The sequence below is a fragment of the Cavia porcellus genome, unplaced genomic scaffold (genome assembly GCF_034190915.1).
Source record: "Cavia porcellus strain 051 isolate PalLab524CR breed Dunkin Hartley unplaced genomic scaffold, mCavPor4.1 scaffold_21, whole genome shotgun sequence".
In the NCBI taxonomy this organism is placed as follows: Eukaryota; Metazoa; Chordata; class Mammalia; order Rodentia; family Caviidae; genus Cavia; species Cavia porcellus.
Window position 1 is genome coordinate 34378908 of NW_026947504.1, and position 15252 is coordinate 34394159.

General features: G+C 46.5%; 1 protein-coding gene across 17 annotated transcripts in view; it reads right to left on the reverse strand.

The window, feature by feature from the left end:
- Window positions 1-15252, reverse strand: part of Lnx2 (ligand of numb-protein X 2) — a 131441-nt gene that overhangs the window by 14225 nt on the left and 101964 nt on the right. For 5 of the 17 annotated variants that reach the window (XR_010041739.1, XR_010041747.1, XR_010041733.1 and 2 more), the window contains 2 exons: window positions 3317-14986; window positions 2396-2882 (listed from right to left, as the gene is read on the reverse strand). The exons of 3 other annotated variants lie outside the window; for them this stretch is intronic. The gene's annotated coding sequence lies outside the window, so the exon portion shown is untranslated. Of the gene's footprint in view, window positions 1-2395; window positions 2883-3316; window positions 14987-15252 lie in introns of those variants that run through there. 9 more of the 17 variants (XR_010041742.1, XR_010041740.1, XR_010041738.1 and 6 more) reach the window with 9 other exon arrangements.

The following is a 15252-nucleotide window of genomic DNA, read 5'->3' on the forward strand; positions in this document are numbered from 1 at the left end:
GGAAGTTAAGGGAACAATGAATTCTTCCTTCTGGGTCAGGTTTGTCTTGCTTAGTGGACACATGAACACAGGGGAAAAGCAGGACTAGAGCTCCCATCTCAGGGCCTCCAGATTGCCTCTTGCCCTGGGATTCATGAAGCATTTGCTTGTGGACACCTGAGGGGAAGTCCTAACTATAATAAAACAAAATGCGCTGGATCAATGGGCTTTAAAAATTACAGTAAGTACAAGTTTACTACAACCATTTTCTTAACAATAAAATCTCAATTTATGAAAGCCATTAGTCAATCCTGGACCCATGGAAAATCCAATGCGATGGAAATGCATTGGCCTATGATTTAACTTTTAAAAATCAAAATGGGAAAGTATTATAAGACTGTTGCTCATGCTTAGGAGAAGAGATTCAGGACAGGATGACTTGTACCTGGCTTAACTCCTGGCTTTCTGGGCATCCTCACACTCATTGGAGCCACCGTCATGTACCTCACGCGTCTCCACTGATGTTCAGAACGTGTCTGAGGAATTGCATGAGTGACAATACAGGCTCCATGCTGCTTGTCCTTGTGTAACAGCTCTTGAGGGGAGGTAACCATTTTCCTCCTTATCCTACTCCTGCAATGCATTCTGCTAAATAAACCCGGAATCTAGCACAAAACTTCAGTACAACTGCAGCATCTGTCTGGGTCTGAAATCACTGACTTCTGAAAAAGAAAACTGGGTTAGAATTTGGAATTATCAAGGATTCCCTGTCCAAATGAGAAGGCACAGCCCTAGTGGGTTTGGGAGATTTCTTTAGAGCCAGATGAATAGAGCAGAGCAGAGTCCCGAGCCTCTTTCTGGACCGTGGAGGAAAGCAGGCAGAGGCAGTGAAGGTTTGCCTGTCTGCCTTCTCTTCCGCCAACCAACCACGTCGGGTGCACCCTTCAGGATCTGGGCGCAAATGCTCTGGAATCACTGCTTCAGTCTTGGCTGGAGCTGGTTGCTTTTCCCTGTTTTCTGTTGCTAGGCACCTGGGATGAAAGAGGTTTGTTTTTCCCGTGGTTCTGGAGGCCAGAAAGTCCAGCATCATGGTTCCAGCCTCCAGTGGAAGCATCGGCTGCTTCAGCATGGTGGAAAAGTAGGACAATCAGATGCCTGCAGAAGAGAGAATGACTTCACTTCATAGCGACCTGCCCTTGAGGTAATTTATCTAGTCTCAAGAGACTAAGACTCCAGTGAGGAGTGTGGCTCTGCTCCACACGTGAAAGCTCTATCCCTCAACTCAAGTCTTCCCAGAAAATCACTACATTGGGAATCAAATTTCAACACAAGGTTTTTTGGGTGGGCACCCATCCAAACTGTGGCACTGGGCTTTGGAGCGAGCAGGCTGCTGAATTTAGACTAAGGAAACAAAACTAGGAAAGCAAGGGAACTGGCATCACCAAATTAGGGCAATGCACCAGCCTCGCCAGGTGGGATTTACCTACTCACTGGGGATGCTTTCCCGATCCTTGGAGCCTTGGAAGGTGGGAAAATGGCAAGCCACACCTCCTTTATAACAAGCTAAGAAGACAAGTGTGTGCCTGATTTCCATACCATGAAACTGGCTATTGGAAGTTTGCACAGTTTGAATAAGTGTCCCCCGAAGGGTGAGTCCCCAGCCTACGGTGTTTAAGAGGTTGAGGCTCAGTGAGAGTTCTTCTGGTCACTGAGAGGGACATTAAAACTCTAGTCTCTTCTTCTCTTTCTTTTTTACTTCCTGGCCATGAGATGGGAAATTCTCTCCTACATGTGCTCCCACCATGATGTGCTGCCTCATCAAAGGACCACAAAGAACAGGAACAAATCAACCATGGACTGAAACCTCCTAAACCATCAGTCAAAATAAAGTTCTTTTCTTTGCAAGTTCAGGATCTTAGGCATTTTATGACATCAGTGGAAAGATGACTAGGTCAGGAGTCAGCCATTTTGGAAGCACTTAGAAAAATCCTTGCTAAGGTTTAGAAAAACAAGTACATGAAGGTCCAGGAGCAAGAACCCCGTCTTGGTTCCAGCTGGATGGTGTGCAGAGGTTCTGATGGGAATGAGGAATGAATTCTTCTGCCCTGCTATGCAACAGCCATGAAAGCACAGGATGGAGGGTGATCATTTATTGATGCACCATGGGGGCAGCGTTCAAACAGCAGGGAAATGCACAAGCCCAATCTGTAACTTCATGGATGTTCCCTTCAGTGATGTTCTGACCCATTCATTCATTCCACAGAACTTTAACTGACCCTTTCTTTGTTCAGGCACTTGTACTATAGATAAATGAACGAGAAAAGCTGATGCTATCTGTATCTGTCACCATGGAGCACATAGTCCAGCGGCAGAGAGCAGTTTTCTGTTACTGTAACAAAATACCCAAAATAGTCCATTTATGAAGAGGGAAGTTTTATTATGGTTCACAGAGAACAAGTGAGAGTGTAATCTCCACAATAAATGGGTTAGATGACAAGTACCATTCCTGCCTTGTGTAGCCAAAGCACCAGTTCTTTGACAGGGTAGATCTTGTATCCCAACCAAGTAGGTCAGTCCAGATGAGAGGAAGACCAGAATCCAGCTAGGATCGAGCCTGAGGACAGCAGAGAGACATGGAATGCGATTTCTGAAGTCAGAATGCCCTGGCTACTGTCCAGTCCCTGCTACTTAGCAGTCACGTGGCTGTGGGCAAGTAACTGGCCACATCAGAGTCTGCTTCCTCAGTTGTAGAACTTGCTACTGTGTCTACCTTGTAGACCACTGTGGGTCTCCACTGCCTACGACTGAGCAGGCAGAAGATGTTAGCTTAGCAGGAGTTCTCCGTGAGGAACCACGCACTGAAGGCAACACCACCACCCTGAGTGGCACAGAGGATCTGGTATCTGTGGGAGGAATATGGTAGCATCATTCAGAAAGTGAGGGTAACTCAGGCAGGAAGGCAGTGCACGGTGGTGGTCTGCAGCCACTGGAGCGGGGCTCTGACCCTGGGGCCGGTGCTAGGTCCTCTCCTACACTCCAGAGCAGTACGTTTGGGTTTGGAGAAGTGGAGAGTAAAAATGGTGTGAAGAGAGAACAGTCTGGTGCTATTATATTATATATTCTAAAATCACAAAGTTGCCGGGCGTGGTGGCTCATGCCTGTAATCCCAGCACTCAGGAGGCTGAGGCAGGAGGATTGTTTCAAGTTTGAGACCAGCCTGGACTAGAAAGTGAGCTCAAAGCCAGCCTGAACTGCATAGTGAAACCATGACTCAAAAAAGACAAAAAAATAATAATAATAAAATAAAATCACAAAGTTTTCCTAAATTTCCTCTCACCTTCAGGCAGGACAAACTCAGGTTGGGGTCACAGTCACCCCAGCACCCCTGCTTTTCAGTCTGCTGTTCACAGGAAGGCAGGACTTGTTTCTCTCAGGACTTCGCTGGGTGCAGAAGAACAGAGAATGCTTCTCCTGTGCATGTCTGTGGGAGAGTTTAAGTTCATGGTTTGGGTTTTAAAACTGCAATTTGAGGCCATTAGAGAGAGATTGGGCTACTGACATGCATGGGGAAGCAGTGCATTAACCTATTTTTTTCCTGTAAAGACCGGTAAAAGCCAGTGTGATTTTTGCAGAATGAGGTTGTTACCGCCGGTAATCGGCGAGCGCTGCACTGGAAGCTCTGAAATCAACCAGAACAGGTCAGAGAGGCTCCGTGCTGGCTCTTGGATGGAAATAAATTTGCCTAGCATTTGCAGTGGTCAGATGGGGCAACACTCAACCCCATTTCATAGATGAGCAAGATGAGGCTCAGTGGGTTTACAAGGCTGGACCAAGTGTCAAAGGGCAGAAAGTGGTAGGGCCAATGACTCCAGTCTTACCTGCCACGTCTACCAGGCACACTGCAGTCCAGGATGCAATTAGTGACCATGCGACCTTTAGTTTCCTCATTAAGGAACCCTGCCTCACAGGGCAGGGGGAAAACTTATGAGGACCATGGTGCCTAACCCAGTGCCTATAGCGTGGCGTAACCAAGGGGACAGAAAGTGTCCCCTAGACTTCTGCCTTTGGATCATTCAGCTTCCTCACCAGGAAGTAGACATACAGAAGTGCCCATCCCTTGGGGAAACTCTGAGCATAATTAATCTAATTATTCAGAGTGCTTTGAACTCTTTGGGGTTAAGGTTTATCGTGATGATCATCATCATTTGAATGTGGATATAATTACCATACCACATATTTTGTCCAGAAACCATGCCTTTAAAAACCATTAGTAGTAATTTTACTAATTAGATATTCCCATCCCGGTGGGCACATGGCCAGAAGACTGGAAGTCAGCCCAGGAGGCCCTTGGGATACAGGCTGGCAGGCCCTGCACCCCAAGTCTCTGAGCACCCCCACATGTAACAGGGACAAATGGACCTGGAGGTCTCTGGCTCTGTGAGTAGCACAGTGACAGACCTCAGAACCAGAGAGAGGTCCCTTCACAAATAGCTCTACCCGAGCTGTTAACAGCAAGGGTGGCTGCATTCTCAGGAGGCCCAGTGGCCCCTCCTACCTGACTGGTGACCACCTGCCACTTACTCCCTCCCAGGTCACTGTCCCCAAAAAGCCCACATCCAGCTCTGTGCAGAGCATGTGTTTATTGAATGCTGCCTGCATCCTAGGGTTTGGAAAGTTAAGAAGGATGGTAGGCATCCTGCTTGCCTTTCCTTGAGGGGCTTATGCCTGTGACTAGGGGTTAACAGCTGGCCCTTTGGAGTGGGGGTGGGATTGGAGATACAGAGGCAGGAAGACACCACGGAACCTGCGAGGTGGATTTGATGGGCCACTGAGGGCCACTTCTGTCTTCGAGGGACTCTGAAGCTCTATGAGGCAGGAGGCATGGCTCTTACACAGGAGCCCTCATTTTTAGTCCCAGCAGGGAAAAGGGTCTATGCCTGACCCTGCTCTGCAGGTGTCTAACACAAGAAGGCAGGAGATAGCCCCGAGGAGAGAGCTAAGACTGTCTGCACGCACATACGTCCGGTGCAAGATCCTAAGGAGTCCAGGCGTTGGAGACTGGCCTTTGGCTGTCTGCTCCTTAGCCATCAAATGGAAGCACTGGTCTCCAAGGTCCCTGGTGCTGAGTGTGTACTGTGGATGCCCAGGAAGACCTCCGGTCACGAAGTGAGCAGACTCTGAGTTCAGGCGTGAGGCCGTCTTCCCGCTGCCACACCTCTTCTCCTCTAGGTCCTCTTTTATTTTTTTCCTTTATTTGGCCCCTCTTGGTAATGCTGGTCTTATGAACTGTTTGCTCTAAAGTCTGCAGATCTAATATGCATGCCTATGTTACAGATCTCCCAAGAATCCACAGGGCCAACATCCACCCCCTCACCTTGGCTGAAGTGGGGAAGGATGGGCGAGCCTGGCCAGCGGGCCATTCTGAGCAGTCTGTGCTGACCATAGTGAGAGGCCGGATGGGGCTCAGCCCTTTATCAGCTGAGCAGTCACACCTCTCTGGCGAGCAGCTGCCTCTGGGAATTCTACAACTTATTTTAGGTAACAAGTCCCAAGACCGACCCTGTTTCGTAGCTGACCGCATGTCAGGCTCTTTCCCATGCAGGTCTGACTCGAGCCAAGCCCACTTCCTCTGGAGTCTCTGAGTCATTTGGTTCTAAGTCGATGGATGACTTGGGGCCATCACGGCACAGCCCCCTCGGGGAGATGGGGCCTTTCCTGACAAGACTTTGAGTGGCTGAGGAATCTGAGTCAAGGCAGTGGAAGAATGGTTGCGTCCAAACCAACCACAGACTCCTGGGCTGGAGGAAGGCAGAGCCCCAGCCTTACACTGTCACCGCTGGTGCCACCAGAGTGGCGGTTTGGAAGAACCAGCAGACCCACTCCGGCATGGCCTGGTTTGGGATCATAGGCTGATGCCAGGGTTCTGCGGGCACAGCTTTGCCATGGTGTACTTTATTACCCCACTCGGATCTAAACGAAGACAATCCGTGCCGGCATGGTGCTGCCACTGGGGCCCCATTCTGTTTACTCCCGAGTCTCTTAGGAAGGGAAAGGCTAGAAACTGCGCCCTAATGGCCCAATTAGTGCTAATGCTGCGTAGTGTTGACTGTTTAGTTACCAACATATTGTGTACAGAACTAATTGTGGTGAAAGCAAATGAATGGCCACGAAACAAACAGGCTACTAGAAAATAATTACTTGGAGTGTTTCTCTTTAGTACCTGCACAGCGGATTTCATTATAGTCAACAGCCTCTAAGCTGCTCGAAATAGTGGTATTTGTCATTTTCATAGAAACTTGATAATGACATTAATTTATCTTAATGGCCTGTTCTATTGTTATAAATAGTAAAATTAGCTTAAATTGTCTTGCTTTTGCTGGTTTTGGATGGCTGCAGAGAGCCCTGAGCAGCCGACAAGTAGATAATTTGGTGTGCTTGACAGATTTCCAATAATTTGTTATGTGGAACATGAGTAATGCTAGTACCATTAATGTTCATTTTCCTCTAAATTCATTACTGCCCTTTTCCCTTTTATCTTTTTTAATGTCCGGGCCATTTTTCTATATTTCAAGAGGAGCCACAGAGCCTATTCACAGTCAGCCGGCTATTAACATTCTGTACATAGCGAACATCCTGTGGAAAAACAAGTCTTTATGAACTGAGAAGCCCGGTCCCTTGTATCGGACAGAAAAGCAGGCAAAATGGGGGGCTTGCGGGTTTCGGGGGAGGGATAATTAAGTCAAATGCAATTGTAAAGAAATTTAAATGTTTTCATTTATGGCAAAGGTAAAACACACTCAGGAGAGAATCTAAGAAGCGGCAAATTCATTAGCAACACTAATTCCTCGCCTTCCCTCTCCCCCCGCAGTCACCTCGCACAGCACTGCAGAGGGTTATTATTGCGTGTTCTCTATACATTCGATTCTAATTAATCACTAAAAATGTGACGATTGATTTCGTTTCTGTAAGCAGATATGTTAGCAGAACACCTGGAACAGCAGAAGGGCTCTTTTTCCTAGGTGGGGGTGGTGGTGGTGGTGGTGGTGGCGGGGACCCCAGAACTTAGTATATTTGCTTTTAGTTCCAAATCCTTTCCTTTCATCAGCGACTAGGTTAGATCATGAAATCAGTTGCTTTAGTCTTTTAGCATTTTCTATGTGTGTTTTCTTTTTTGTTGCTACCAAATAATAAAAAGTCTGATTAGAGCTTTTATCATTTTTATAATGCACGTGTTTGGGGCTTACAAACATGAAAAAAACTGTGAAATATTTATCCTGTAAAAGAAATGACCATTTCCATTCAAAACCAGTTTCTGCTGCACGTGAAGGCTAAGACAGGAGGAGTGCTAAGGATTCGAGTTCAGCCTGGGCTACAAAGTGAGTTCAAGGTCAGCCTGGGCTATGGAGCAAGACGTGGTCTCAGGAAACCAAAGAAAGAAACTGAGAGGGATACGGCACACCTCTATAAGCCCAGCATTCTGGGAGGCTGAAGCAGGAAGATGGCAAGTTGGAGCCCATCTTGGGTAACTTAGGGATACAGCTCTGAGTAAAGGCCTTGGCTTCAGGTCCCCAATACTAGACAGACAGACAGACACACACACAATTTTCATCTGTTTACAATTTAGGCAGAATGATGTTGATAGCTCAGTGCTTCCAGAACTAATTCTTAGACTGAATCCTTCTCCTCTAACACCACAGGTTAAAACACCCTAGGGGAAAAATTTTTTAAAAATGCAAGCATATTGAAGGAGAAATAGGCTATTGTATTATAAACTGTGTCTCCTTTAAAAGTCAAAAGAAAGACTGACTTTCTACGATGCTTTGTTCTTTAGATGAGTAAAGGTTTCCCTTCTAGAATGCTTCAAACTCTTCCTAGTGTTGTGTTTCCTGAGTGCACAGAGAGGAAGATACACTGATTTTTTGTAAGTAGGATCTGGACCCTTGGTTAAATAAAAAAAAAAAAAAATCCCTGGATAATGACTTTCACACTGGAATAGAAAATCAACATTTAAAGAACTTTTCCTTTTCATGTGATGAAATTACTTCTTTTTTTCCATAGATACAAACAGACTTTAAAAGCATCTCATTCAATAAAATCCCCCAAATGTACTCCTGAGTGTCGGCCCAGGCTCTTCAAGCCTGAGGAGGGATGAACGGTAATGTACTAACAAGGTAATGTATCAGAGGGCCAATTCATAAAATATTTATCTTAAAGCATAAAATGTGTCTGTCTGCCTTGTTCATTTATAAAATAACAGTTTAGTAGAATTAGGTAGCAGCTAAATCCTTTAGTCTACATAGCTGGCTTCACCCAGAGTCCATTAGACTCGGTTATGTATCCGCTAAGGAAGATGCAGCTTGTGAGGGGAGCATAATGGATCATGAAAGATAAATGGAATTAGGCAATTGAATAATTAGAGTAGTGCCCACCAGAGCTACTCTAAGTAAAGGGCTGCCGGGATTTCCATTAGAAAACTCCATCCCCGTGGTTAGAAACCCATCTGTGAACATCTGGCTGGGGTTGCAAGAGATAGCACTGAGGGGAAGGAATCTCCCCAGGAGGCCCTTCCTCCTCAATGGCCAGCGCTGGGTGACTTAGGGACCATGACACCAGGGACCAAGTCCCTTTGCTGACTAATTCTCACAAACATCAAGTTCCCCAAGCACCAAAGCACCAGACTGGATGGGATTTTCTGAGGTGGGAAATGTCTGCTCTGCCCTTTTGTGCTCAGGCCTGGGGCATTGAGACATGGTTTAGGGACAGGCTGTGATGAGCACTGTGGACATAGGATTACACAACTGTGTCCTTCCCCTCTCCAAGGCCACCTTTGGATAGATTTTTAAATTAGCGTTCTGGTTTTAAAACACTTGTGAATATCATTTCTTTATTCACTGTTTTCTGTTTATCCCTGTGTATTAGGCAAGCATATGGTCACGTGCCCACATCTCTTTGGGAATCCACTGATTGTCTTCAGTAGTGTCCTGTTTGTTGAGGGGCACAGCAGACCCCATGGGCTGGAGGTGGAAACACGAGAGGCGAGGCCCAGTGGGAAGTCTTTAGGTGGCTGTGGACCACAAAGCACTGTGGGGTCTCCATCTCTTTCTCTTTTTCCCTTCCTGGTCCTGAGGCAAGTGGCTGGCTCCACCCTATGTTCCCACCATGATGTGCCATCTTAGGCATAAAACCACCCTGGGCCAATTACTCATGGACTGGACTCCCCCCAAACTATAAGCCAAAGTAAACCTTTCCACTTTATAAGTTGAAGGTCTCAGATACTTGCTATGTGTAAACAGGCCAGGCTGTAAATAAAGGGTTTTCCTGTATCCCAGGCCTCCAACCAAGCAGACTTGTGTATTAGTAGCTGGAAGGGCTTGTGCTGGAGGTATAGAACTGCTGTCTAATGAATCATATGGACAAGGATGGAGAGTAAACAAAGAGTGGAGCATGGCACGTTATTTGGCCTTGGAAAGGGAGAGAAATCTGACATTGTGGGTGAAGTTTAAGGGCATTGTGCTAAGAAAGAAGGCAGTCACAGAAAAACAGGTATTACATGCTTTCACTTACATGAGTAAGTCAGCCTCCCAACACATAGCAAATATCTGAGACCATCAACTTATAAAGCAGAAAGGTTTACTTTGGCTTATAGTTTGGGGGAGTCCAGTCCATGGGTAATTGGCCCAGGGTGGTTTTAGGCCTAAGATGGCACATCATGGTGGGAACACAGGGTGGAGCCAGCCACTTGCCTCAGGACCAGGAAGGGAAAAAGAGAAAGAGATGGAGACCCCACAGTGCTTTGTGGCCCACAGCCACCTAAAGACGTCCCGCTGGGCCTCGCCTCTTGTGTTTCCACCACCAAACTCTCCTAGGCTGGGGACCAACGTTTTACTGCATGCACTTTTGGGAACACTTAAGATCCAAACTACAGCAGTGAAGCAGGTTGAGTAGTTGAGTTCATAGAGAAGGAAGGTGCAACACTGGTTGTAAGGGGCTGGAAGGAGGAGACATGGAGAATTAATTTTTCATGGGCATGGAGCTTTAGTTTTGCAAGATGAAAAGGTTCTGGAGATCAATCGTAACGAGGGCTGCGCAGTCATTTGTGCTGCACTTAATACTGCCGACTGCGTATTTAAAAAGAAAAACTTTCTTGCAATAGGTAGGAAGGTAAATTTTATTTCACTTGCATTAAAAAGAATAATAATTGAAATATATATATAAACTGGAGTTGGCTCCCTGAAAGCAGATCCTTAGCAGTGGAAGTAATCAGCACAATAAATCATGTCATGCATCTACAAATTGTAGTGCTCAAAACCACTAACAAAAACTTAATTATACACATTTCTTATCTCCCGATATGTAATAAAGAGAATCATATTTGCCGCTTCCCTAAGTTACTAAGTCAGAAGCCAAGAGATGGAGAGGGGAAGGAGAAGAGGGGACGGGGAAGTAAAAAGAATTAAGATGTGTTATTTTAATGTTCCAGCTCCCCACAAGGACCTAATGACTGTGTATTGCAAACGTGGACTAAAAAAATTAAACAGTCAGCAGGATGACTATATCTTTTACAATTTTCTCTGTGTGTGTGTGTGTGATGATGATGATGATGATACTATGCGAGAGAAAGGAGAATACAAGACTGAAAATGTAGAATAATCTTGTTCACAACATTAGCAATGTTCATGGCATAATGCTAACACTTCAAAACACAATGCTAGCAAAATTAGCAGGTAGTAGTGTCTTTGTGTTAACCATTCTAACCATGATGTTATTTAATATTCGTAGCAAGCCATGAGGTAAAATGACTCTAATTTCCCTGGGGAGAAAATTGAGGTTGATGGAAACAAAGGAAGCTATTTCTGGAAGCAGACGTTCTTCAGAGGATATGGAATTGGTGTTTCTGGATAAATTCTTACAGTTTTCCAAACAGAGGAGAGCAGAGTATTCTCTTTAGATCCAGCTTGACAGATCTTATGGAACACGACAGATGGGCCACCTCTGGTCACATGCCCTTTCCTGCAGCAAGCACCATGGTTAGGGCAGGCAACGATATATGACCAGCCCAGTGAGAGCCAAAGCCCTAATATCAAGCATTCTTGTCTTATTCTTGATTTTTTAGGGAAATGCATCTGATGTATCATCATTAAAATGATGGATTTTGGGGTGACCCACTAGGAACTCCATCTGTCTCTCTCAGACAGAAGTTTTCTTTCCCTAATAAATATATTCTGCCCTGCCTCTTTAAAAAAAAGATCGATATTTAAGAAAATCCAAAATGTTTTAGTCAACACTATATGCAAGGTCTAGAGCAGTAAGAAAAGAAAAATAAGATATACATGTTTTGGAAATGAAGAAATTCATCTGTCATATATAAAAGTCCTAGCACGTTAGGAGGCTGAGGCAGGAGGATCACTGTAAGTTCAGCCAGGGCTACATAGTAAGACCATCTCTAAAATAAAACAAAACTCACCAAAGAAACCCGACAAACTGAGCTTCTGGGAATGTACCCAGGCCCTCTCTCTCCAGACAGTGTGTGCCCCTTCCTTCCATCTGAGATGGCCCCCACCACCTGTCTTGTGTTTTTCTCAAAGAAGCGTCTTGTAGACTGTGGACTGGAATTAGTCTCCTGCTGAGGCTCCTTATGCGTGTGCAGCTCCTGGGCTCCTGTTGGCTCCAGGGAGAAAGTCTCCTCTTGCTCACCATGGTGTCCTCAGCAAAGTACAGCAGGGACCTAACCAATACTGCAGGATTATCAGCACACGTGTCCTGAGTAAACTGCCCAGGAGGGAGGATGCACCAGTACTCGGAGGGAAGGAGCCGCACCTTACAGGTGGAGGTGGCCTGGAACTCAGGCCCTATCCACAACTGTGAGCACCTGGCTCAGGGCCTGTCCTGGGGGCCGGGTCTCCCCAAGGCAGTGCTGGGAGCAAATGACTCTACCCCTGCACCATCCCACTCCCCAGCGCCTCCCCACGAGGCAGGGGGCATCCTGCTCTTTCCTAGTTGTAGAAAGGGGCAGCAAGGTCATTTTCACAGCTGACTTCCTGTTTCTAAGCAGCTCTGCTTCCTCCGGGAAGGACTATTGGGCACCTTGAGCTAAATCCATTCTGCTCCAGCTCTGGGATCAGTGTCTCCTTTATTATTCTGGGCAGCCTCCATGTCCTCAAGGCGAAAGCCCAGGGAACAAGGCCCACATGGTGTGGAAATCCATGTGGCCAGTGAGGATGTAGATAAATACATGTGGAAAGTAAAGAAACTCAGCTCTGAGTCTGCAAAAATAAGAGCGGGTTGGCTGTGACGGCGCCTTGAGTCACAGACTTTATCACTGGTTGAGACTGTGAGATGGAGGTTAATGAAGAATGCCAACACTCAGCCCTGTTCCCGAAGCCTGGGGGGGGGGGAGGGTCAGCAGCCCCATGCTGACAGCCACATGTCACCTGGCAACTCGTCCCCCCCGACTTGCCTCCCTAGGAAAGTACCGTTCCTCCCCATGTGCACTATTTTTATTTTTATAATTTCTTTAAATATGATATGAAATTAATCTACACAATAAAGAAAACTAAAAAAAAATCTTCTTCAGCATCGGAGATTGAAAGCAGGGCCTTTTCACAGGGCTCTGTCCCCATCCCTTTTAAAAATTTGAAACAGGGTCTCACGAAGGTGCTGAGTTGACCCCTAGGTTTGGCTTGAATTTCCAGCCCTCCTGCCTCAGCCTACCACGGTGCTGGGATAACAGCCAAGTGTCACCATGCTGGGCTAGAAAGAAATTTCTCTTTTAAATTTGGTGCTACAAGAAGTAAGAGGTGGCCAAACACTTCAGGTGACTTCTCCAGGAAGTTGCTGATCTCTGAATGGGTCCTCTGAGCCTCTCTGACATAATGGGCTGTCCAGGGAGCTCAGAAGTGGCAGAATATGGTTTAGATGTGCTGCATTCTACCACAGGGCGGTCAGGCCTGATGCTCTGGCCGAGGAGCAGACACAGGATGCAGAGGAATATGCCAGCATCTGTCTTGATTCCCTGAGTGTGGGGGTCTCCTCCACCAGGAGAGAGAGCATCACACAGTCAGAAGGAAGCTGCTGCTGCTACTGCTCCCAGGCAAGGCCATCGAGCCCTGTGACACAGGGAGCCCCAGGACTTTTGGTTGGATCACCCCTCTATATAAATTCTCAGATGTATTTTAAGTTTTAAAACCTGAAAGACAATTAAGGAGTATGATATTTTATGACATTATAAATGCAGACAATCGGGCTGGAAATACAGATAGCTCAGTGGTCGAGCACTTACTCAGCATTGTAGGGTCTGGAATTCAATCCCCATTACTGCTAAGACACAGAACAAAACAAACAAGCAAAACAAAACATAAAAAAGTGAACAACTTATTGAGATATAGCATGTATAAATATAAATATAGGTCATAAATGTCCATCACAAAGTGAATACAGCTATGAAGCCACCAGCAGGGCCAAGAAACAAAGGATTACAGAGCCCTGAACCTACAGGCTCCCTTCCAGTCTATTCTTTAAAGTTTTAGCAGAGTAAAATGAGTGAGAAAAAGAATTAGGATGCTCTGACCGGCAGGCCAGCTGCTCATCATATACCGGGATGCCACCACAACATCTGTTCTCCCAGGAGCCTCTGATCTGTGGGACCACTTTGTCATAAATAAGCCCGGGAGGCGCTGTGTGTAAGACACCTCCCATCCAGAGTCAGAGGGCACCAGGACAGCCCAGTGCCCTGTGGAGACCTTATCCAACCCCATCATCTCCCAGATGCCAAAATTATCCTGTGAAAATCAGTGTGGATGATGATTTCCGATGTGCAGCTTTTTCAGGATGCTGTTCCCTGAAAGTAAATGGGGAAAGCTGGTGAATGAATTCTAATATACGTTCTTATTTATTTGTTGGTCTTTTTCCCTCTTACTCCATTATTAGCTGTGGAGTCAAGGTTTGTAAAGCTGTCTTTTAGTGTTCCTATTTGAATGAACTTGCAGAAAAAGTGGTGGCCTGGTATCTATGTTTTCCACTGACCCGATATGAATCAGAGATTACCTAAGGACAAATTTCTGGAATCTTCTTTCCCAAGTTCCCGCCAGATCTTTGTATATCCATCCTACCCTGAGGCAGGATGTGGGTGGGAAAGGCAGTGTTTTCCCTGTCTCTGATGCCCAGCACAAATGCCTGCTCTCTCTTGATTTTAGGATTGGTGGTTCAGTCTGCCAACGGTTCCAGAAAGCTTCTAAGAAAGGCTCTAATCAGCCATCTCCCTGCAGGCTGGCAACACAGTAGCCCTCATCGTGCAGGTCCTCCCTTCATCATGGAGCACAGTTCACAGCTCAGCTCTGTCTTCTGTTTAGCTTACTTTTCCCAAAGCTTTGTGCCCAAACCTCTCCGCCCCTGCAGTGCCATCTGCCTGCTTTCCGTTTTCATTCTTGTGGTTTTCATATTCCTAGTAATCCCCAGCTGGACTAACTCAGGGCTACTGGAAATGGAATTCTCACTATTGGCAGAGAACCAGTCAACAGGGGCTTGAATTTCGCCTAGAGGTAAAACAACAATCTCTTCTCCTTCTCCAGAGCAAGCTGGCCTGAGCCTCTTGCTTCTATGCTGGGCTCTTGCTGGGCTGGGGTCACGACACTCACCGGTTAACAGCTCTAGGATGTCAGTTTGGTGTGTGCCAGGACCTTCGTCTCCAACTCCCTGGCAGGCATCAGAAGGCTGCCTTAGAGTGGAGCTCTGCCAGTGCGGCAGTCCTCGGCCATGGTCAGCAGCACAAGCTTAGCAGCTGCAGAGGCAGGAGGCTGCTAGAGGAGCGGGTGCTTGCCAGGGCTCTGCGCTGGCTTGCTGATGACTAGAGTTATGCATTACACAAGGAACAGGAACAGAGAACCGTGTAGGAGCGTAAAATAATCCATCATACCTGGACGCATTCTTCTAGTTTACAAAGCATATCACAATCCTCACCCCATTGTAGCTGGTGTTTCCTTTTACTCTGTGACTGGAGAGGCTGCTCCCACTGTGAAGAGGAGACCCAGGGTCAGAGAGGGAAATGCGCTGCCCCAGGGCACAACTTGTAGGCATGAACCGTGTATTGGACTGAGAGTTTCTGACTCCAGTTCTCAGGCTGTTTTTCTTTCCCCAGTGGGGAAAAAGTCAAAGAAATCTGAATTCCTGCCGCTTAGATCACTGGCTCCCTTGGAGTTCATCCCAGCTCTGCTTCTGCTGCCTCCTCAGGAGACCCTCCAGGCATTGCTGTGTGGCTGAAGGAAATGCCAGGCCAGC